The 12,444-nt window shown below is 43.0% G+C and overlaps 1 long non-coding RNA gene across 1 annotated transcript in view; it reads left to right on the forward strand.

The window, feature by feature from the left end:
- Positions 1 to 7,954: 7,954 nt before the first annotated feature.
- Positions 7,955 to 12,444, forward strand: part of LOC122465287 — a 31,671-nt gene continuing 27,181 nt past the window's right edge. The window contains exon 1 of the long non-coding RNA XR_006290019.1: positions 7,955 to 8,010. This is a non-coding gene — a long non-coding RNA (uncharacterized LOC122465287). The remainder of the gene's footprint in view (positions 8,011 to 12,444) is intronic.

The following is a 12,444-nucleotide window of genomic DNA, read 5'->3' on the forward strand; positions in this document are numbered from 1 at the left end:
ACCACAGATGCCAGAACCCAGTTCGACCTTCTGGGTAAGCATGGTTGATATACCAGGCCATGGGCCTGTGTAAGTGTGAAAGAATTGCAAAATTTCACCCTGAGATAAGTAAAGACTGGAGGCCTGACACCTGAGGGGACACACCCAGAGAGACGAGGAAGGGGACAGAGATGCAGCTAGCCCAGTAACCATAACAGTTTGCATAACTGTTTCAATTCTATCTCCCTGTCAAGGTTCCTTCCCCACTCTGAACTCTAGGGTACAGATGTGGGGACCTGCATGAAAGACCACCTAAGCTTATTCTTACCAGCTTAGGTTAAAAACTTCCCCAAGATAGAAATTTTGCCTTGTCCTTGAACAGTATGCTGCCACCACTAAGCATTTTAAACAAAGAACAGGGAAAGAGACCACCTGGAGATGTCTTCCCCCAAAATATCCCCCCAAGCCCTACACCCCCTTTCCTGGGGAAGGCTTGATAATAATATCCTCACCAATTGGTACAGGTGAACACAGACCCAAACCCTTGGATCTTAAGAACAATGAAAAATCAATCAGGTTCTTAAATTTTATTTAAAGAAAAGGTAAAAGAATCACCTCTGTAAAATCAGGATGGTAAACACTTTACAGGGTAATCAGATTCAAAACATAGAGAATCCCTCTAGGCAAAACCTTAACTTACAAAAAGACACAAAAACAGGAATATACATTCCCTACAGCACAGCTTATTTTACAAGCCATTAAGCAAAAGAAAATCTAATGCATTTTCTAGCTAGATTACTTACTAACTTTACAGGAGTTGTAAGGCTTGCATTCCTGATCTGTTCCTGGCAAAAGCATCACACAGACAGACCAAACCCTTTGCCCGCCCCCCTCCAGATTTGAAAGAATCTTGTCCCCTCATTGGCCATTTTGGGTCAGGTGCCAGCGAGATTACCTTAGCTTCTTAACCCTTTATAGGTGAAAGGATTTCGCCTCTGGCCAGGAGGGATTTTATAGCACCGTATACAGAAAGGTGGTTACTCTTCCCTTTATATTTATGACACTCCTTGTGTTGAATTGCTCATAACTTTCATTGTTTTTATCTGAAAATTTGCTCTATACAGCAAATAGGTATGTGAGTTAACTTTTTTCCTAAATATTGAAGTGTGCCTTTAATCTTTGCTCAAAGTTGTTGTTTTTTTTAAAGCTCAAATTTGATAATATGACTTAGTGGGATTTAAGAACATGATTAAATGCTTTCTCAAATCAAGACCTATGCCATGAATGAACCATCCCTGATAACTTTTGTCTAGTCTCAGCCTTGAGTATCTCAAGTGATGATACCACATGCTCTCATGGCAGCTCTTCCCATTCCCTGAATTCTTCTTATCGTTGTTCTTTTGGCTTTTTTTTTAACTGAAATTTAACCTAAATTTCCCTGCTGCAGTTTAACTCCATTACTTCTTCCTCTGTCCTAGTTGACTAATGAGAATAATTATTGAACTATTTTTCAATGTGAATGATCTACTAAGGCTAAGATGAAACCACCAATCTCATTTTCAGTGAAAATCCCCAGGCTGGCCAACAATTTCAATCCCTGAAGTAAAATTACAGGGTTTTATTTACTAAGGTTTTCAGTCTATTCGTTGGTTTTTATTGGCATTGAAATAACATTTGGGTGAGATTATAGTGTAGATTTTTTTAATATGGCTGTTAGAAGACTCACAATTAAAAGCCTCTCTTAATACTCTGAGACTTCCATCAAAAGCAAAAAGGGTTCCAGGGTTCTATGCCCACAAAGCAAGCACAAGGGATCACACACAGGCTCTCTGTGACGTTTACTTCCAGAAAAAGGGGACGTGGAAATCTGATTTTTTTTTTCAAAATGCCCACATTTGCAGAAAAAGGTAGGTCTGTCTTCCAAACACCAGAATTTGGTTGCAGTCAACCAGCTGAGAACTCGCCGTGTCAGAGGGTATAAAGCCAGCATACCTAACTCCTACACCTACCTCCCCTCTATATGGTGTGTGTCAGGGGCAGAGTGCAGTTATGTTCTGCCAGTTCTTAGCTGGTGCATTGTTCTTGAAGACCACAGATAGCTGGCCCAGCCCCTAGGCTGTACTGATTTATTATGAGCTAGGGCCAATGATGATTGCACCTGATGTTGGAGAGGTAAGCTCCACCATGACATAGTTGCTTAGGGTGGCCCAAGGAGATAAAAATATAAGTAGTGGGATGAAAGTGAGAAAAGGAAAATGTTGACACAATACCAGGAATGAATATATATATAGTGCCTTAGTTTGTGGGGTCCTGATCTGGGCATAACAATAACATAACACTATATAATGGCGAGGATCTCCCTTTGACATCACATGGCTATCACTAATCTTGACAAGTGCACAGGTAACCTGTACTGGGGTGGGGGAGAAGGGGGTCTTTCCTCACCCATTCTAGTGTCTAATCCACATAGACGGGTAATACTTTATTACAGTTTTTTGCTGATGCAGTTCCTCTACAGACTTATGCTTTTAGCACTGAAGGTCACAGTTTCATAACCTGCTCTTGACCCAAGCAGGAACTTGGTTACATAAGGCAAGATTAGAGAAATACCAAAGATATTAACACCCCACTGGAATTATATGGTTACACAGGTAGGGCACTAGACTAGGACTTGGAAAATCAGGTTCAGTTCCATACTTCACCACCGACTTCCTGTGTTCTCTTGGGCAGGCCGTTTAGCCACTCTCTATCTCGTTTCCCCACGTGCAAATCTAGGATAATAGCACTGCCTTGCTTCACTGGGGTGCTGTGAGGATAAACATACATTAACAGCTTGTGAAGTGCTTTGAGATCTACTGATGAGAAGTGCCATATAAGAGCTAGGTGTCGTTATTCTAGCTAGCCTACCTTTGGAAGTCACAGCTAACAACAAGCACACTTTCCCTGTAACGCCTGCTTAGAGACATGTAAACCAGGCAGAACAGCTAAGACAATATATTCCTTTTCTGTAACAGCTAGCAAAAGGGAAAGCTATTAGGCTTCCTACAGACTCTGAATTAAGTGGGTTGTTATGACACAAAATGTCAGTTTCAAGGGCAAATTTGAAACTGTTCTTCCATGGATTAAAAACTGTCATCTTAAAATGACCGGTATACCATGATCGCTGTTCCTGAAGGACTTGAGAGCATCTTTGATTTGAAAGTAAAAGAAATTTGGGGCTAAATTCTGCACTTGCTCATGCCAGTATAAACCAGAAAATCTCCACTGATGTAAATGGCATTATTTCAGATTTATACCAGTGTGAGAGCAGAATTTGAGCAACAAAGGATGACGTAAAGTGCTCAAAAAGAAAAGGAGTACTTGTGGCACCTTAGAGACTAACCAATTTATTTGAGCATAAGCTTTCGTGAGCTACAGCTCACTTCATCGGATGCATACTGTGGAAACTGCGGAAGACATTATATACACAGAGACCATGAAACAATACCTCCTCCCACCCCACTCTCCTGCTGGTAATAGCTTATCTAAAGTGATCATCAAGTTGGGCCATTTCCAGCACAAATCCAGGTTTTCTCACCCTCCGCCCCCCCCCACACAAACTCACTCTCCTGCTGGTAATAGCTTATCCAAAGTGACCACTCTCCTTACAATGTGTATGAAAATCAAGGTGGGCCATTTCCAGCACAAATCCAGGTTTTCTCACCCCCCCCCCCCCAAACACACACACACAAACTCACTCTCCTGCTGGTAATAGCTTATCCAAAGTGACCACTCTCCCTACAATGTGCATGATAATCAAGATGGGCCATTTCCAGCACAAATCCAGGTTCTCACCCCCCCCCACCCCCATACACACACAAACTCACTCTCCTGCTGGTAATAGCTCATCCACCTTGATTATCATGCACATTGTAGGGAGAGTGGTCACTTTGGATGAGCTATTACCAGCAGTAGAGTGAGTTTGTGTGTGTATGTTTTTTTTTTTTTTTGGGGGGGGGGGGGAGAAAACCTGGATTTGTGCTGGAAATGGCCCATCTTGATTTTCATACACATTGTAAGGAGAGTGGTCACTTTGGATAAGCTATTACCAGCAGGAGAGTGAGTTTGTGTGTGTGGTTTTTGGAGGGCGGGGGTGGGGGGTGAGAAAACCTGGATTTGTGCTGGAAATGGCCCAACTTGATTATCATACACATTGTAAAGAGAGTGGTCACTTTGGATGGGCTATTACCAGCAGCAGAGTGAGTTTGTGTGTGGGGGGGGGCGGAGGGTGAGAAAACCTGGATTTGTGCTGGAAATGGCCCAACTTGATTATCATACACATTGTAAGGAGAGTGATCACTTTAGATAAGCTATTACCAGCAGGAGAGTTGGGTGGGAGGAGGTATTGTTTCATGGTCTCTGTGTATATAATGTCTTCTGCAGTTTCCACAGTATGCATTCGATGAAGTGAACTGTAGCTCACGAAAGCTTATGCTCAAATAAATTGGTTAGTCTCTAAGGTGCCACAAGTACTCCTTTTCTTTTTGCGAATACAGACTAACACGGCTGTTACTCTGAAACCTGTAAAGTGCTCAGACACATTCATCAATGCTAATGGAATGTCATCTTTCATTAGTAGCATCACAGTAGTACCTACAGTTTCCAACCAAGAGCCTCATTGTGTTAGGTGCTGTACAAATACATGGTAAAAGACAGTCCTTGACCAGAAGTGTTTGCAGATGGAATAGATAACAAAGATAAAAGCTGGGGGAAGGAAGTATTACTGTCCCCATTTTAAGGTGGGGGGAGAAATGATGTACAGAGAGATTCAGGACCGGATTTTAACTCCCATCAAGTTAGGTGCACCAATACCTTTAAAAATCTGGCCCTCAGTGATTTGTCCAATGTCACACAATGGTCTTTGGTAGAGATGGGAATGAAAGTACAAATCTCCTGAGTCACAATCCAAGCATAAAGTCATTCTTCCGTTCTGCAAAGCAAAGTCCTCTCTCTTGTCACTGTTTAAGATATGAAATGGAAAATGTATTTTTAAAAGAAATTATAAAGTTTTCATCTTATCAGTTTACTTGATTTTCCCCATTTTGCTCTTTGAAAATTCCGCTTATTGCATATGTCTCAAGTTGAGATCTTACATAAATGTAAAAGAATACAGAAATAAAATAAAAATAAAATTGCTACCTAAATACCATTACCTGGAATTTTGAACCATTAAGACTTCAAAAGGGTTAATTAATTACATTAGCTGTGTCATTATCCTGGCAACATTCTGCCTCAAGGGCGTATGGATCCATTCAGCGGCTGAGCTCAAGAGAGCTGTGTCCTTCTTTCACAGAGGAAAATTCATCAGACATTAAAAACACAGTCATTAGCAGAACATATTGTTTTCTCTCTACCAGATTGGAGAACATCAGATGAAATAATCAAAAACAAATATCAAATAAATAATTTTAAATCAAAACCTAAGGCTGAGGATTCATTGTAATTTACAATAGAAACTTTCAATGATAAATAACCACTCATATTTACTGAACAGAGAGGACCCGATTCACCACTTCCTTGCATCTTCTGTCATCATTTTCATCTGTGCAAAGGACGTATAAAGTCTACCGTACCAAAATGATATAGTGTTATACTCACTTTGCACCAATGTGAATGACAACACAGAGTGCAAGGCAATGGGGGATGGGGCCCAGAGACTTTGACACCAAAGGAATCTCAAGTGCTTTCCAAACTATGTCCTGATCCTACGTTTGGATTTGTGGGTATGTATTTCTGTACTTGTGTGGAGTTTCCTTGCTGTCTGGGCTGCTCTGCCTAAGCACAAGAGCAGATCTGGTACAGCTGGAGGTCCTATGGGCCAAACCCTGCAAATGCTTACTCCTGTGAGTAATTTGTGGGACCATTCCAGTTAGGGAGTTCTAGTGGGAATACTTGTAAATATACTTGCAACCCTTTCCTCGTGAGAGTAAAGGACTGCAGAATCAGGCCATAAGAGCCTATGTTAGTGGAAGAACTCCAGTTGATTTCAACAATAACAGGCTTGAGCCCTGTATAACTCAGAATCACACCACCACCATAATGCATCCTGCTTGGAGTTGTTACACTACAGATTTTAACTGTGGGCATCAACCATGTTTAGCAGTGTGGGGCCAAAGTGAAGAAGAAAATCACAAACTATCATTTAGGAAAGATGTGAGATAGTGAGGGAATAATAGCCTTGTACCAGGCTGCTACTAAAAAACTGGCAGGAAGAGAAAGGAAGACTGCAAGCCCCGGAGGCTAAGGGCTGTGTAGTGGGGTGAGCACCAGCTCCAGCCCTGAAGGGGTTGGAAAAGCCCTGCAGAGGGCTGGGGCGGGGGAAGGGAGCAAAACCCCAGCTGACTGGGAGAAGTGGCGGCCACTGGGGGCCACGCCCCAATCAGGGCTAGGGTGACCAGATGAAATGAAGAAAATATTGGGACACATGGGGGAAGCAAAAAAAAAAAAAAAAACCAAAATGCCAGAGCGGCCAAAGCTGCAATATCGGGACAAATGGTGTCCCTACCGTGCATTGGTGGGGACACGGGACAAAGACCTAAAAATCAGGAAAGTCCTGATTTTAGTGGGACGTCTGGTCACCCTGATCAGGGCCCAGCTGGCTCTATAAAGGCTTTGAGCCAGAAGTTCCAGGAGAGACTCTCTCTAGCTTGGAGAGAGAGGGACCTGGCTGCAAGGGCTGAGAAAGTACCTAGATTGGGAGCAGGGCTGCTGGGGAAGGCCAAGGGAGCCGGGGAGCTCGGGCCTAGGAAAGCCCCAGGCTGCAGGCCTGGGAAGGCCTGTTAGGTACCGGGGTTGCAGGGGCAGCCAGGGGTAGGCAAAGGCAGCAGGTCCAAACCCCCTCACCTGTGATAAGTGGCTTATACTGCAGTCTGCCCCAGGGAGTGGGGGCTAGTTGGTGACTGGCAGTAGCCTAAGACTGAAGCGAGGTGGGGATAGTGGGTGGGGGTTCCCCTGGGAGGGGGAGACCCAGAACTGTGGGGGTACTAGCAGGGGGCAGCACCGAAGACAAGGGCACCAGGGTCCGGGAGGGACAAGGGGGCCAGGGACGGCGAGACACCGGCCTGAAGGAGGTGCTCCGGAGGCTGGATGCTAATTCCCCGAGATGACCAGCAGGAGGTGCTGCCGGGTGAGTTTGCACCCAGTGACATGCTGATTGACTCATTTTAGGTTAAGATGATGGACTGGACTAATTTGGCATGAGTAGAGGCAGACAAGTTAGGAGAAAGCTGGGACTGTCAGAGAAATTGCCCCAGGAGCAGTTGATAGAAGATTAGTGCAGTTTAGTGCAGGGCCTTAGACAAATTAAAGGATTGGGCCAAAAGAAATCTGATGAGGTTCAACAAGGACAAGTGCAGAGTCCTGCACTTAGGATGGAAGAATCACATGCACTGCTACAGACTAGGGACCGAATTGCTCGGCAGCAGTTCTGCAGAAAAGGACCTAAGGGTTACAGTGGACGAGAAGCTGGATATGAGTCAGCAGTGTGCCCTTGTTGCCAAGAAGGCCAATGGCATTTTGGGATGTATATGTAGGGGCATTGCCAGTAGGTAGAGGGACGTGATCGTTCCCCTCTATTCGACATTGGTGAGGCCTCATCTGGAGTACTGTGTCCAGTTTTGGGCCCCACACTACAAGAAGGATGTGGAAAAATTGGAAAGATTCCAGCGGAGGGCAACCAAAATGATTAGGGGACTGGAACACATGACTTATGAGGAGAGGCTGAGGGAACTGGGATTGTTTAGTCTGCGGAAGAGAAGAATGAGGGGGGATTTGACAGCTGCTTTCAACTACCTGAAAGGGGGTTCCAAAGAGGATGGATCTAGACTGTTCTCAGTGGTAGCTGATGACAGAACAAGGAGTAATGGTCTCAAGTTGCAGTGTGGGAGGTTTAGGTTGGATATTAGGAAAAACTTTTTCACTAGTAGGGTGGTGAAACACTGGAATGCGTTACGTAGGGAGGTGGTGGAATCTCCTTCCTTAGATATTTTTAAGGTCAGGCTTGACAAAGCTCTGGCTGGGATGATTTAGTTGGGGATTGGTCCTGCTTTGAGCAGGGGGTTGGACTAGATGACCTCCTGAGGTCCTTTCCAACCCTGATATTCTATGATTCTATGATTCTATGACTTGTGGTTAGAAAAACACTTTTTAATATGTAAATTGAGTACATTTGATATGGAATCAGGGAGACACAATCAATGCAGAACCCAACTTTGCTAATTTAGAGATACCTCTCAGATGTTTTTAAAAGACTTTGTGAAATAGCTTTACAAGCTTTAGGTGAGGTTTTGCAAGAGTGGGTGGGTGAGATTCTGTGGCCTGCGTTGTGCAGGAGGTCAGACTAGGTGATCATAATGGTCCCTTCTGACCTTAGTATCTATGAATCTATAGCAAAGAAGAAATATACTTTCCTTTCCTGGAAAAAGAAAAGGAGTACTTGTGGCACCTTAGAGACTAACCAATTTATTTGAGCATAAGGTTTCGTGAGCTACAGCTTTTTGCGAATACAGACTAACACGGCTGTTACTCTGAAACCTTTCCTTTCCTGGGGAGACTTTATTTGTGTTCTTTCTTGTTTTGTTGTGTTCGTCAAAGTCATTTGCACAGAAAGCATATGTTTTCTCACTGTGTGTGAAAAACTTAAAAGGAACCACAATTTCTGACTCCAAACACCTGAGAACTTTTGTTCTCAAGGTGGGTCATTAGCTCAACCAATCTTAGCGCTAAAAGGGACTTAATAGAAATTCTGGCTCAAAACATCCACAAACAGTGGGGTGTTAGAAATTTGGATCTAAATCTGATTTATGCAGCTTGGGCCAAACTTATAAAGGTATGTAGGCACATAAAGATGCTGATAGGTACCTACTGGAATTTACAAAAGCACCTAAACCAGTGAAGCACCTAACTGTCTTGACTTTCAAAGGGCATTGACCATCTAATCTGCTTAGGTGCTTTTGTGAAACCTACTGGATGTCTGTCTGAATGGTTAGGCTCCTAAATACCATTGTAAATCTGAGTCTTTTAGCCTTAAAGATCCAAGGGGAATTTTCGTAATAGAAGGGGTATGTTCGGTGCTATGCTGGCTGATATTCCCTCACGTCCCTTATCTGCTGCCAACTCATGCCAAACTTTTCAAACATAGGTGCCTAGGGATAGTTACCTAAATAAGTGAACTGATTTTGAGAGGGGCTGAGCATCAAGAGCTCCCATTGACCATGGATTTAGGTGTCTAATTTTAGGCAACCACATTTGAGAAGTTTGGCTTCATAATTGTCCACCAAGCTGCCACCTTCCACTCCAGAGGTAACAATAGTGAGTGAGTAATTCCTGCATATGTCTCTAGCTAGCTAGCTATTAATATAGCCTTCATTACCATAGTGTCCAAACCTATATGGTGTCTGATGCCCAGATCCTCAAATCCTTGAACTCAATGGAAGTTAGGAGCCTAGATACCTTTGAAGATTTGGGTCTGAGTGCATACTCCCCCTGAACTCAATGAAAGCCTTGCCATTCAAATCAGGGAAGCAGGGACAGACCCACAGAGTGGAAGTCACCACTACCCCTTTGCCGAGAGCCTCTCAAAGGCCTATGCACCATTGAAATCCCATTTTGAGAGTGTATGTGGTACATATGCTTTGTGCCGGGCCTCTGCGCAGGGGTAAATTTCACCTACAGTTTGCAAAATGCTTTGTGATCTTTGGGGATGAAAGGTGCTGCATAATGGCAATTTATGTATGATTCCCTACAGTAAATAATACGAAACAGTGACTCCCTTGGACGGAAAATAAATAACTTTGTCCCATGAATATTCAGCGCAGGGGGAAGCTCGAACTTGGCTTTTTTGCAGATAATTTATTGAAAAAAAATGAAATATTAAGCAGGACTATTGCAGAATGGCTTTTTGTTTCACCAGCGGATGACAAATGAAGTAGAGCAGGTACCTGTTGAGGTTACAGGACCATCAATCAACCCCCAGCATGACCCACAGCTGTCAGCGCCATATAAATTAATGTTTACCATTTTTTAAATATGTACATCTGGAGAGGAGGGGAAAAAATATAAAACCAAGGCTGTGCTTTTGTGGGGAATTGCAGGGAGCCTACTATATCAAAAGCTAATTATAGCTCAAGCCAGTCCGAATGTCATTCTGCAATGGTGAGTTATAGGCATAAGGCTGTGGCGTTTCAGTCTCTTGCTCGTCACAAAATCAGAACCCTTTAAAGTTTGAATTAATCTGCTTAGCTTTAGTTGCAAGAGGAAGGGTGGGAGGCAAATTAACCCTTAAACCGCCAAGCCTCTTCATAGTGTCTCCTCTTGGACTTTTTTTAAAAGCACCTGAGGGAGAGAGCCTTATTAGTCTGACATAGGGGCCTATTAGAAGGGAATGCTTCTTTTCTTTTCTTTTCTTTTCTTTTTAAATTTGCCAGAGTCTAGATAGTTCCTTCTATTTCACTATCAAAAACCAATTAATTTTCTGTAAAAGCATCAAATTAATTACAAAATAATATGGAAATAAGAAGAATGGAGGGATGTCTCTCTTCTCCCATTCCCCTCCCCGCCCCCCCACCTCATTATGGGAAACATGTCAGGCCCTTTGGCAGCAAAGCCCTATTAAGCAACTACAGACTGTTGAGTTCCTTATTTAAAATTCCATGGGTGGTGTCAGGAGACCCCTGGAAGTGTGACGTTAGGTCCTTCTCTGCATTCAGGGACCATCTTCCTTTCCCGCATTGGATCAGAGCATCTTCATCGCTTCTCCACCACCCCGCCGCTGGATGGTTGTCATGGCAACAGCACGTTTTCAGGCAGGGTGGCTGGAAAGTTAAGACTTCTCGAAGGCTGCCTGCCATCCATGGTGCTTGCTTGTAGGGCCCTGTTCTGAAAACGTCGGTGCATGGGCGAAACTTCCAGGAAAACTGCAGAAGGGTAAACATAGCACCAGTCTTTAAAAATGGCAACAAAGAGGACTTGACGAATTATAGTCCAGTCAGAGTTTTTTCCCCAATCTCTGGAAAGATACTAGAACAAATGATTAAACAATCAGTTTTTAATCACCTGCAGGATAATAGGATTGTGAATAATAGCCCGCATGGATTTGTAGAGAAGAAGTCGTGCCAAATCAGCCTAATTTCTTTCTTTGACAGGGTTCCTGGCCTAGTGGATGGGCGGAAGCAGAATATGTGATATATCTTGATTTTAATAAGGCTTATGATATAGTCTCATGTGACATTCTCATAAGAAAACTAGGGAAATATTGTCTAGATTAAATTACTATAAAGTGAGTGCACAGCTGGTTGAAAGACCATATTCAAATATGGTCAAGTATTCAAGTTATCAATGGTTCTCCCTCAGACAGGGAGGGCATACCTACTGTGTCCCTGGAGGGGTCATTCCTGGGTCCAGTTCTATTCAATATTGTCATTAGTGATCTGGATAATGGAGTGGAGAGAATATGCTTATAAAATTTTCAGATGACACAAAGCAGGGAGGGGTTTCAAGCACTTTGGAGGACAGGATTAGAATTCAAAAGCATCTTGGCAAATTGGAGAATTGGTCTAAATTCAGCAAGATGAAATTCAATAAAGACAAGTGCAAAGTACTTCACTTAGAAAGGCTGTAACAAATGCACAACAACAAAATGGGAAATAACTGAAGAGATGGTAGTACTGCTGAAAAGTAATTGAGGATTATAGTGGATTACAAATTGAATATGAATCTACACTAGGACACAGCTGCAAAAAAAGGCTAATATCATTCTGGGGTGTATTAACAGGAGTGTCGTATGCAAGACATACAATTGTCCCGCTCTATTCAGCACTCGAGAGGCCTCAGGTGGAGTAGTGTGTCCAATTTTGGGTCCCACACTTTAGGAAGGATGTGCACAAGTTGGAGAAAGTCCAAAAGGGAGCAACAAAAATGATAAAAGTTGACCTATAAGGAAAGGTTAAATAATCATGTCCGCTAAAGGGCAGGTCAAGAAGCAATGCGCTTAATCTGCAGGAAGGGAGATTTAGATAGATATTAGGAAAAGTTTTCTAATGAAAGGGTAATTAAGCTCTGGAACAGGCTCCCAAGGGAAGTTGTGGAATGCCCATCATTGGAGGTGTTTAAGAACAGGTTGGACAAACGCTTGTCAGGAATGGTCTGGGTTTACTTGGTCCTGCCATAGTGTAGGGGGATGGACTTGATGACCTCTCCATATCCCTTTCAGCCCTAACATTTCTATGATTCGAAGTGTTTTCAGAATGGGTTCATTGTTTGATGCAGCTGAATGACAGATTCTATCAGGGCTATTGTGGTATTTTAAAGAAGATCTGGGATTGTTCACCTTAGAGAGGAAGAGAACAAAACGGGACACAATAATAATAAATGGAATAGAGAAGGTAGATTGAATATTTTGATTCCCTCTCTCATAATACAAGACTAAGG

Source organism: Chelonia mydas, chromosome 3 (genome assembly GCF_015237465.2).
Source record: "Chelonia mydas isolate rCheMyd1 chromosome 3, rCheMyd1.pri.v2, whole genome shotgun sequence".
NCBI lineage: Eukaryota > Metazoa > Chordata > Testudines > Cheloniidae > Chelonia > Chelonia mydas.